The 11395-nt window shown below is 38.5% G+C and overlaps 1 pseudogene; it reads left to right on the top strand.

Annotated features, from left to right (window-relative positions):
• The first annotated feature begins 9987 nt into the window (after positions 1-9987).
• LOC103006741 (60S ribosomal protein L17-like) lies at positions 9988-11119 on the top strand (annotated as a pseudogene).
• The last annotated feature ends 276 nt before the right edge of the window (positions 11120-11395 follow it).

Raw genomic sequence — 11395 nt, forward strand, 5'->3', positions numbered from 1 at the left:
AAATTGATAAGCCATTAGCCAGACTCATCAAGAAAAAGAGGGAGAGGACTCAAATCAATAAAATCAGAAATGAAAAAGGAGAAGTTACAACAGACACCGCAGAAATACAAAACATCCTAAGAGACTACTACAAGCAACTTTATGCCAATAAAATGGACAACCTGGAAGAAATGGACAAATTCTTAGAAAGGTATAACCTTCCAAGACTGAATCAGGAAGAAACAGAAAATATGAACAGACCAATCATAAGTAATGAAATTGAAACTGTGATTAAAAATCTTCCAACAAACAAAAGTCCAGGACCAGATGGCTTCACAGGTGAATTCTATCAAACATTTAGAGAAGAGCTAACACCCATCCTTCTCAAACTCTTCCAAAAAATTGCAGAGGAAGGAACACTCCCAAACCCATTCTATGAGGCCACCATCACCCTGATACCAAAACCAGACAAAGACACTACAAAAAAAGAAAATTACAGACCAATATCACTGATGAATATAGATGCAAAAATCCTCAACAAAATACTAGCAAACAGAATCCAACAACACATTAAAAGGATCATACACCACGATCAAGTGGGATTTATCCCAGGGATGCAAGGATTCTTCAATATACGCAAATCAATCAATGTGATACACCATATTAACAAATTGAAGAATAAAAACCATATGATCATCTCAATAGATGCAGAAAAAGCTTTTGACAAAATTCAACACCCATTTATGATAAAAACTCTCCAGAAAGTGGGCATAGAGGGAACCTACCTCAACATAATAAAGGCCATATATGACAAACCCACAGCAAACATCATTCTCAATGGTGAAAAACTGAAAGCATTTCCTCTAAGATCAGGAACGAGACAAGGATGTCCACTCTCACCACTATTATTCAACATAGTTCTGGAAGTCCTAGCCACGGCAATCAGAGAAGAAAAAGAAATAAAAGGAATACAAATTGGAAAAGAAGAAGTAAAACTGTCACTGTTTGCGGATGACATGATACTATACATAGAGAATCCTAAAACTGCCACCAGAAAACTGCTAGAGCTAATTAATGAATATGGTAAAGTTGCAGGTTACAAAATTAATGCACAGAAATCTCTTGCATTCCTATACACTAATGATGAAAAATCTGAAAGAGAAATTATGGAAACACTCCCATTTACCATTGCAACAAAAAGAATAAAATACCTAGGAATAAACCTACCTAGGGAGACAAAAGACCTGTATGCAGAAAACTATAAGCCACTGATGAAAGAAATTAAAGATGATACCAACAGATGGAGAGATATACCATGTTCTTGGATTGGAAGAATCAACATTGTGAAAATGAGTATACTACCCAAAGCAACCTACAGATTCAATGCAATCCCTATCAAATTACCAATGGCATTTTTTACGGAGCGAGAACAAATCATCTTAAAATTTGTATGGAGACACAAAAGACCCCGAATAGCCAAAGCAGTCTTGAGGCAAAAAAATGGAGCTGGAGGAATCAGACTCCCTGACTTCAGACTATACTACAAACCTACAGTAATCAAGACAATATGGTACTGGCACAAAAACAGAAACATAGATCAATGGAACAAGATAGAAAGCCCAGAGATTAACCCACGCACCTATGGTCAACTAATCTATGACAAAGGAGGCAAAGATATACAATGGAGAAAAGACAGTCTCTTCAATAAGTGGTGCTGGGAAAACTGGACAGCTACATGTAAAAGAATGAAATTAGAATACTCCCTAACACCATACACAAAAATAAACTCAAAATGGATTAGAGACCTAAATATAAGACTGGACACTATAAATCTCTTTGAGGAAAACATAGGAAGAACACTCTTTGACATAAATCACAGCAAGATCTTTTTTGATCCACCTCCTAGAGTAATGGAAATAAAAACAAAAATAAACAAGTGGGACCTAATGAAACTTCAAAGCTTTTGCACAGCAAAGGAAACCATAAACAAGACGAAAAGACAACCCTCAGAATGGGAGAAAATATTTGCAAATGAATCAACGGACAAAGGATTAATCTCCAAAATATATAAACAGCTCATTCAGCTCAATATCAAAGAAACAAACACCCCAATCCAAAAATGGGCAGAAGACCTAAATAGACATTTCTCCAAAGAAGACATACAGACGGCCACGAAGCACATGAAAAGATGCTCAACATCACTAATTATTAGAGAAATGCAAATCAAAACTACAATGAGGTATCACCTCACTCCTGTTAGAATGGGCATCATCAGAAAATCTACAAACAACAAATGCTGGAGAGGGTGTGGAGAAAAGGGAACCCTCTTGCACTGTTGGTGGGAATGTAAATTGATACAGCCACTATGGAGAACAATATGGAGGTTCCTTAAAAAACTAAAAATAGAATTACCATATGACCCAGCAATCCCACTACTGGGCATATACCCAGAGAAAACCGTAATTCAAAAAGACACATGCACCCGAATGTTCATTGCAGCACTATTTACAATAGCCAGGTCATGGAAGCAACCTAAATGCCCATCAACAGACGAATGGATAAAGAAGTTGTGGTACATATATACAATGGAATATTACTCAGCCATAAAAAGGAACGAAATTGAGTCATTTGTTGAGACGTGGATGGATCTAGAGACTGTCATACAGAGTGAAGTAAGTCAGAAAGAGAAAAACAAATATCGTATATTAATGCATGTATGTGGAACCTAGAAAAATGGTACAGATGAGCCAGTTTGCAGGGCAGAAGTTGAGACACAGATGTAGAGAATGGACATATGGACACCAAGGGGGGAAAACTGCAGTGAGGTGGGGATGGTGGTGTGCTGAATTGGGCGATTGGGATTGACATGTATACACTGATGTGTATAAAACTGATGCCTAATAAGAACCTGCAGTATAAAAAAACAAACAAAACAACTAATACTAAACTTTCATTGGGTTATTTGTATGGAAATATGTTAATATAAATGTTGCAGACATTACATGAAATTTCTAAAAATCTTATATTTGTATTTGTATGGAAATATGTATGGAAATATGTTAATATAAATGTTTCAGACATTAAAAAAAAAAAAAAAGAAATCCCAGTCTGCATTACTTCCCTAATTATAATGAGTATACAGTGTTTTCTAATACAAGTTACTTATGTGGTAAGGTACATGAGTAACCAGAATTTGAATTCTTCCTTCCCATCCTCTTCCCCTTCTTCTCCGAGCCTAAGGGGACATCATCTCTTTGATATTTGACTTCTGTTCATTTTGGCTTCTGAAAGATGACTAGGCAAAACAATACAAAACACAAAAAAATGAAGAACAAACAAAAATTAATTCCCTTGAAGACTTTGGCTTAACAAAATTCGTTAATCTACGTTTTGTATTTCTCAGATAGAATAAGCAAAAAAATCACTGGTTAGTTATTTTTTTCAGAATCTTTACATGGCCCTCAGCTCAGGACATTGCTTCACATGACAACTAATGGTAGCCCTATCCTTCCAGGTGCTCAGGCCAAAAACCTTGGTATCATCGACTCCTCAATTTCAATCACACCCCATATGTGATCCACCAGCAAATATTGTTGGCTCTTCCTTCCAAACATATCTAAAATGCAATCTCACTTCTCACAGCCGTACACCACCAACATGGTTCAAGACACCATCATTTCTCACTGGCTGTCTTGCTTTCACTCTTAGCTTCCCTCAGTCTGTTCTCAATATAGCAGCCAGAGAGACTTTATTAATATGGAAGTCATATCATATCACTCCGCTGCTCAAAGGCTCTGATCGTTTCCCCATCTCCCTCAAAGAGGTAGTGACTCAAAGTCACTACAATGGTTTACAAGGCTCTGTGGGATCTGGCCCACCCCCTACCATAAATTCTCTGATATCAGCTCCTATATCTGTCCCAGACACTCAAGGCACTCCATCCACATTGGCCTCCTAGATGCTCAGAGACCATTGCCAATCACATTTCCATCTTAGGAATGTTGCACTCACTATTCCATCTACCTTGTTATCTTTTTCCACCAGATATAATTATCACTTTCTCACTTCCTTCAGATCTTTATTCAAAGGTCAGTTTCTCAGAGAGGTCTTCTCTAATCTCCTGATTTAAAATTGAGCACACAAACACATACTAGCCCCCTCATCTGTTTATCTCCTTTATTTTTCTCTAAAGCAATTACCACCATCCAAAATACTATATATTTTACTTAGTTACTTATATCAGAAAATTATCCAAAACTTTTAAATAGGTAAAATTTGTTAGCAGAGGCTAACTTGTAGATTTTTGACTGGTAAAGATGCAAGTAACTTCTGGTTTGGTGGGACAGATGAAACCAAAGTTTATGGTTTATGTCCCCATTGGTCATTAACCAGTTTTGTATCTAATCCAGCAAACTTGTCCTAACATTGACTATAAATACCTAACTTCTCAAATGATCTTGAAAGTTGTTTTAATGTCTTACTTGTTCCCTTATTAATGAGGTGAATATAATCTTTGACACGTGTCTATTTTATAGTTGCAAAAAAGTCATTACAAGATCCTCTTGAAAATTATACTTTAACACTTTATTGCCTGTCTCCTCACCTTAGACTACAAGCTGAATGAGGGAAGGAATTTTTGTCTATATTACCTGGGCCTACCACCATTCCTGGCACACTGTGTGCACAAAGCCCTGTAAATTGAAAATTTCACTTGCAGGAATTCTAAATAATCTTGAATACCTCTCTTCCTTCTATTGACTTTTAAACATGATACGATAAATCTCTGCTCTTCTTCTACTTCTATTGCTTTTTCCCAGTAAAGGAGTGGGAGAAGAAAAAGTGTTTGTTTCTGTCATGAGACTCCCTTCTTGGTGCAGATCTGTGGTCAGATGAGGTACTTCAGTGGAATGTCTAGCGGGAGACAAAATTAGTCCAGGAAAAGTACTAACGAGTTGTATTCATTGCGTATATGAGCAGAGACAGATAACGTCAGACTAAACTGAAAGCCATTGACTGGCAAAGAGAAATCATTTTATGGTTTCCAACTCTGTTAATGGAAGGAATTTTTACAGGAACTCTGCCTAAGTCATTTCCAACCAAAGTTTTTCTCCTCTTCAACTAGGAAAAAAAAGAGTGAAGAAAACCATCAAGAACAAGAGGAAAGAACATTTTGGGGGTCTTATTTTTCAGGTAATTAACTTAGATCTCTGCTTTGGCAGCTTAGTTCATGCCTGCTAGAAGAAAGGATAGGGAAGGATGGATGTGGAGAGAGGAAAAGTATTCCAAAATCCATCCAGACAAGAACTTGAGCTTTTTTTAAAAAAAATATTATTTATTTATTTGTTTGTTTGCTTGTTTGTTTGTTTAGGCTGTGCCCGGTCTTAGTTGCGGCACAGGGGATCTTTAGTTGCGGCATGTGACTGTTAGTTGCAGCATGTGGGATCTAGTTGCCTGACCAGGGATCAAACCCAGGCCCCCCAAATGCGGAGTCTTAGCCATTGGACCACCAGGGAAGTCCCAGAACTTGATCTTTTAAGATGCTCTAGGGGGCTTCCCTGGTGGCACAGTGGTTAAGAATCCGCCTGCCAATGCAGGGGACATGGGTTTGAGACCTGGTCCGGGAAGATCCCACATGCCGCGGAGCTGCTGAGCCCATGCGCCACAACTACTGAGCCTGCACTCCAGAGCCCGTGAGCCACAACTACTGAGCCTGTGTGCCACAACTATTGAAGCCTGCGTGCCTAGAGCCCGTGCTTTGCAACAAGAGAAGCCACCACAATGAGAAGGCCGCGCACCGCGGTGAACAGTAGCCCCTGCTCACCACAACTGGAGAAAGCCCACACGCAGCAATGAAGACCCAATGCAGCCAAAGATAAAAATAAATAAATAAATACACTTAAAATGCACTAGGAAGGGTCTTGGGGAGTGCTATCCAATAGAAATATAAAGTGAGCCACAAATGTGAAGCACATGTGTAATTTTAAATTTTCCAAAAGCCACACTAGAAATAAAAGTGAAATTAATTTTAATAAGAGATTTTACCTAACTCAATATATACAAAAATGTTATTCCAACATGTAGACAATATAGAAAATTAAGAATGAAATATTTTGCACTCTTCTTTTTCATACTAAATCTTCAAAATCTGTATTTTACACTTACTGCATATCAAGTGTCCAATAGCCACACATGGCTACCATATTGGACTGTGGAGATCTAGAAGGAAGCTATTCCCTTTACGCAGCCCTAGACTAGTCATTTACACCTCTCCTTTTGTAATCCAGTGATATAGCCAAGGATGTTATTATCTTTATAAGGCTAGGTGAAGAGACAGAACTAAAATTTATCAAAAGGCCACAAGAGTTAACAAGGAGCACTACCTTTTTTTTTTTTTTTTTTTAGATTGCTACAAAGAATAAGGCCTTAGGCCAAACTTTTGATCAAAAATATAGCCCTCAGGGCCTTCCCTGGTGGCCCAGTGGTTGAGAATCTGCCTTCCAATGCAGGGGGCATGGGTTCGAGCCCTGGTCTGGGAAGATCCCACATGCCACGGAGCAACTGGGCCCGTGAGCCACAGCTACTGAGCCTGCGCGTCTGGAGCCTGTGCTCCGCAATGCGAGAGGCCGCGACAGTGAGAGGCCCACGCACCGCAATGAAGAGTGGCCCCCGCTTGTCGCAACTAGAGAAAGCCCTCATACAAAAACGAAGACCCAACACAGCCAAAAATAAATAAATAAATAAAATTTAAAAAATATATATATATATAGCCCTCAAGCAGTTTCCTCCAAGAGCTTTCTGTTCATTTCATTCTTTTTTTTTTTTACATTTTATTTTATTTTTATTTTATTTTCAAGAAACACATTTTATTTTATTTTCATTTTATTTTTATTTGCAAGAAACACATTTTTAATGTTTGGATTTTTCACAGTTTACACTTTTTATTCTTTATTTATATATATTTTTTGGCCACGTGGCATGCAGGATATTAGTTCCTCTACCAGGGATCAAACCCACACCCCCTGCAGTGGAAGCACGGAGTCTTTCTCCTTTTTTTTTACATCTTTGTTGGAGTATAATTGCTTTACAATGGTGTGTTAGTTTCTGCTTTATAACAAAGTGAATCAGTTATACATATACACATATCCCCATATCTCTTCCCTCTTGCATCTCTCTCCCTCCCACCCTCCCTATCCCACCCCTCTAGGTGGTCACAAAGCACCTAGCTGATCCCCCTGTGCTATGTGGCTGCTTCCCACTAGCTATCTATTCTACATCTGGTAGTGTGTATATGTCAATGGCACTCTCTCACTTCATCCCAACTTACACTTCACCCTCCCTGTATTCTCAAGTCCATTCTCTACATCTGTGTCTTTATTCCTGACCTGCCCCTAGGTTCTTCAGAACCTTTTTTTTTTTTTTTTAAGATTCCATATATAAGTGTTGGCATATGGTATTTGTTTTTCTCTTTCTGACTTACTTCACTCTGTACGGCAGACTCTGGGTCCATCCACCTCACTACAAATAACTCAGTTTCGTTTCTTTTTATGGCTGAGTCATATTCCATTGTATATATGTGCCACATCTTCTTTATCCATTCACCTGTTGATGGACATTTAGGTTGCTTCCATGTCCTGGCTACTGTAAATAGTGCTGCAGTGAACATTGTGGTACATGACTCTTTTTGAATTATGGTTTTCTCAGGGTATATGCCCAGTAGTGGGATTGCTGGGTCGCATGGTAGTTCTATTTTTAGTTTTTTAAGGAACCTCCATACTGTTCTCCATAGTGGCTGTATCAATTTACATTCCCACCAACAATGCAAAAGGGTTCCCTTTTCTCCACACCCTCTCCAGCATTTGTTGTTTGTAGATTTTTTGATGATGGCCATTCTGACTGGTGTGAGATGATATCTCATTGTAGTTTTGATTTGCATTTCTCTAATGATTAGTGATGTTGAGCATCCTTTCATGTTGGCAATCTGTATATCTTCCTTGGAGAAATGTCTGTTTAGGTCTTCTGCCCATTTTTGGATTGGGTTGTTTGTTTTTTTGATATTGAGCTTCATGAGCTGCTTGTAAATTTTGGAGATTAATCCTTTGTCAGTTGCTTCATTTGCAAATATTTTCTCCCATTCTGACGGTTGTCTTTTCATCTTGTACAAAGCTACAGTAATCAAGACAGTATGGTACTGGCACAAAAACAGAAATATAGATCAATGGAACAGGATAGAAAGTCCAGAGGTAAACCCATGCACATATGGTCACCTTATTTTTGATAAAGGAGGCAAGAATATACAATGGAGAAAAGACAGCTTCTTTAGTAAGTGGTGCTGGGAAAACTGGACAGCTACATGTAAAAGAATGAAATTAGAACACTCCCTAACACCATACACAAAAATAAACTCAAAATGGATTAAAGACCTAAATGTAAGGCCAGACACTATAAAACTCTTAGAGGAAAACATAAGCAGAACACTCTATGACAAAAATCACAGCAAGATCCTTTTTGACCCACCTCCGAGAGAAATGGAAATAAAAATAAAAATAAAAAATGGGACCTAATGAAATTTAAAAGCTTCTGCACAGCAAAGGAATTCAATTCATTCTTGAAGGCAATTTTTTCTAATGATTTAGAAGCATATGAAGGGTTAGATCTTAATATCATGTATTATTTATGCTTTGCATCTTTATGCTTCTTCATTTGGCTTCTTGTAGTCTGTATATGGACTTCCCTGGTGGCACAGTGGTTAAGAATCCACCTGCCAATGCAGGGGACACGGGTTCAATCTCTGGTCCAGGAAGATCCCACATGCCATGGAGCAACTAAGCCTGTGCACCACAACTACTGAAGCCCCCACGCCCTAGAGCCCACGTGCCACAACCACTGAGCCCACGTGCTGCAACTACTGAAGCCCATGTGCCTAGAGCCTGTGCTCCGCAACAAGAGAAGCCACCACAATGAGAAGCCCGCGCACCGCAACGAAGAGTAGACCCCACTTGCGGCAACGAGAGAAAGCCCGCGTGCAGCAACAAAGACCCAACGCAGCCACAAAAAAAAAAAAAAGAATCTATATAAGACAAAATTTATTTTGTGGGTCCCCAAACTGCTCTTTTCTCAGTACCTTCATTTTAACCTAATGGTCATAATTGTTTCTAATAATAACTATAATTATCCTTCATATTTATATTAGTTTTTCACACATATTATCTTGTTTGATCCTCAGAGCAATCTCATGAGGTAAATCCAGTTTATGGGGGAGGAGATTATGATTCCCATAGGGTTCAGGGGCTTATCAAGGTCACACAGCTTGTAAGTGGGGAAAAAAAATCAGAACTGAAACGCGTCTTGGTTCATGAAAACATGTTAAACAAAGATCTTCCTAAGGTGAATTTTCAGATATTTTTGGTGCTGGTTTTACTTTTTTTAGAGACGTAATTTATTACATTATTGACACATCATTGTGAGAATTACGCTGCAAGAGTATTTCCCATGAAATTTTCTCGGGTTTAAGTAGTTTTGTATGCCTACCAAACAAATCACCCTTTAAGTCTCTCTCTCCATAAGCTGGCAAAGGCAAGGACTGGGAATTATTCAGGAATGTCTAGTTTTATGTCTGGGACATAGTAAATACATCATATATTTTGATGAATGCATAAATGAATGCAAATTTGCTTCCAGCCTTTTCAAATACCTTTATATTGAGGCAATGTAAAAGGGACATGCTATAGAAATTATTGCCTTTATTTTATTGAAGAGAAAATGTATGCACAAAAAGTGTTACTCTGGGTCAGCATTGTTCAGTAGAGATATAATCCAAGCCACATACATAATCTTAGATTTTTTAGTAACCACATTTTTTAAAACATTTTTTAAAAACAGTGAAATTAATTTAAACAACATATTTATTTGACCTAATATATCCAAATATTATCATTTGAATATTTCATAAATATTTTTTAAATTGTTAATGAGCTTTTTCCAGTAAGCGGCCTGAGGTGACCTCTAAAAATGGTTCACCATTCACTTGACCCAGAAAACCCCACAAACATGCAAATAAAGAGGTTCAAACCTTCATGTTCACTTTGAGAACACTCGTGAAACTTCCCAGGCCAGTAACGATATGCATATCTTAAAAGCCACCAAGTATCTGAAGGATGTCACTTTACAGAAGCAATGTGCGCCGTTCAGTCTTTACAATGGCGGAGTTGGTAGGTGTGCCCAAGCCAAACAGTGGGGCTGGACACAAGAGCCGGTGGCCCAAAAAGAGTGCTGAATTTTTATTGCACATGCTCGGAAATGCAGAGAGTAATGCTGAACTTAAGGGTTTAGATGTAGATTCTCTGGATATTGAGCACATCCAGGTGAACAAAGCCCCCGAGATGCGGCGCAGGACTTACAGAGCTCATGGTCGGATCAACCCATACATGAGCTCTCCCTGCCACACTGAGATGATCCTTACTGAAAAAGAATAGATTGATCTTAAATCAGAAAAGGAGGTTGCACAGAAGAAAAAGATATCCCAGAAGAAACTAAAGAAACAAAAACTTATGGCCCGGGAACAAATACCGCAAAAAAAAAAAAAAGCAAATAAAAATAAAAGCAGGAAAAAAAATTGTTAATGAGATAGTTTGCATTCTTTCATTGATATGAAGATTTGGACATTTGTTGTATATTTAACATTTAAAACACATCTCAATTCAAACTAGCTACATTTCAGGTGCTCACCAGCTATGTGTGTCTAGTGGCGATTGCACTGCATAGTACAGTCTTGGGATGCAGCAGAGAAAGAACTTCAGCCCTCTTCTCTTCCCATTTCTCACCATCCCACAAATATTTACTAAGCACCACCATCTTTTACCAGAGAGAAGGAAAAAATCAAATGAGGCTCTCAACCTGTCACATATTTGAGGAACACTAAATTGAGAGATTGAAAATACAAATGGAACATGTCAAACTATACATCTCAATAGAACTCTGACCCACAACTTCCAGCAGCAACTAGCAAGGAAAGGCAAACCACAATCAGCCTAGAATGGTCAGGACTTGGCCAATGACTGACAGCGTTCCTAATTTTTGCCCCCTCTCCCAACTCAGGATCATTCAGAGAAGGCCAAATATGCTCCCCAAACCAGCCATATAAGGTGACCTGATTCTAGTTTTCCTGCCTCTAGCTTCCCCATGCCAACAGCCTTCAGGTTCACCTGAAGCCTTCCTTTTTTTCCCACTATAAAGCTTTCCCACTCCCCTACATCCTCTGAGTCTCTACCAAACACAAGTGCTGGTGGCTGACACCCTTGCTATATAGTGAGTTCTGAATGAAGAGCCTCTGTTTATTGTCACACGGGTGGTCTTCGTTTATCTCCACAAAATCTTTGATTAGTCTTTTCTTAATGACTAAAATAATCAAACTTCCTCT

The sequence above is a fragment of the Balaenoptera acutorostrata genome, chromosome 13, assembly GCF_949987535.1.
Source record: "Balaenoptera acutorostrata chromosome 13, mBalAcu1.1, whole genome shotgun sequence".
NCBI classification, from domain to species: Eukaryota; Metazoa; Chordata; class Mammalia; order Artiodactyla; family Balaenopteridae; genus Balaenoptera; species Balaenoptera acutorostrata.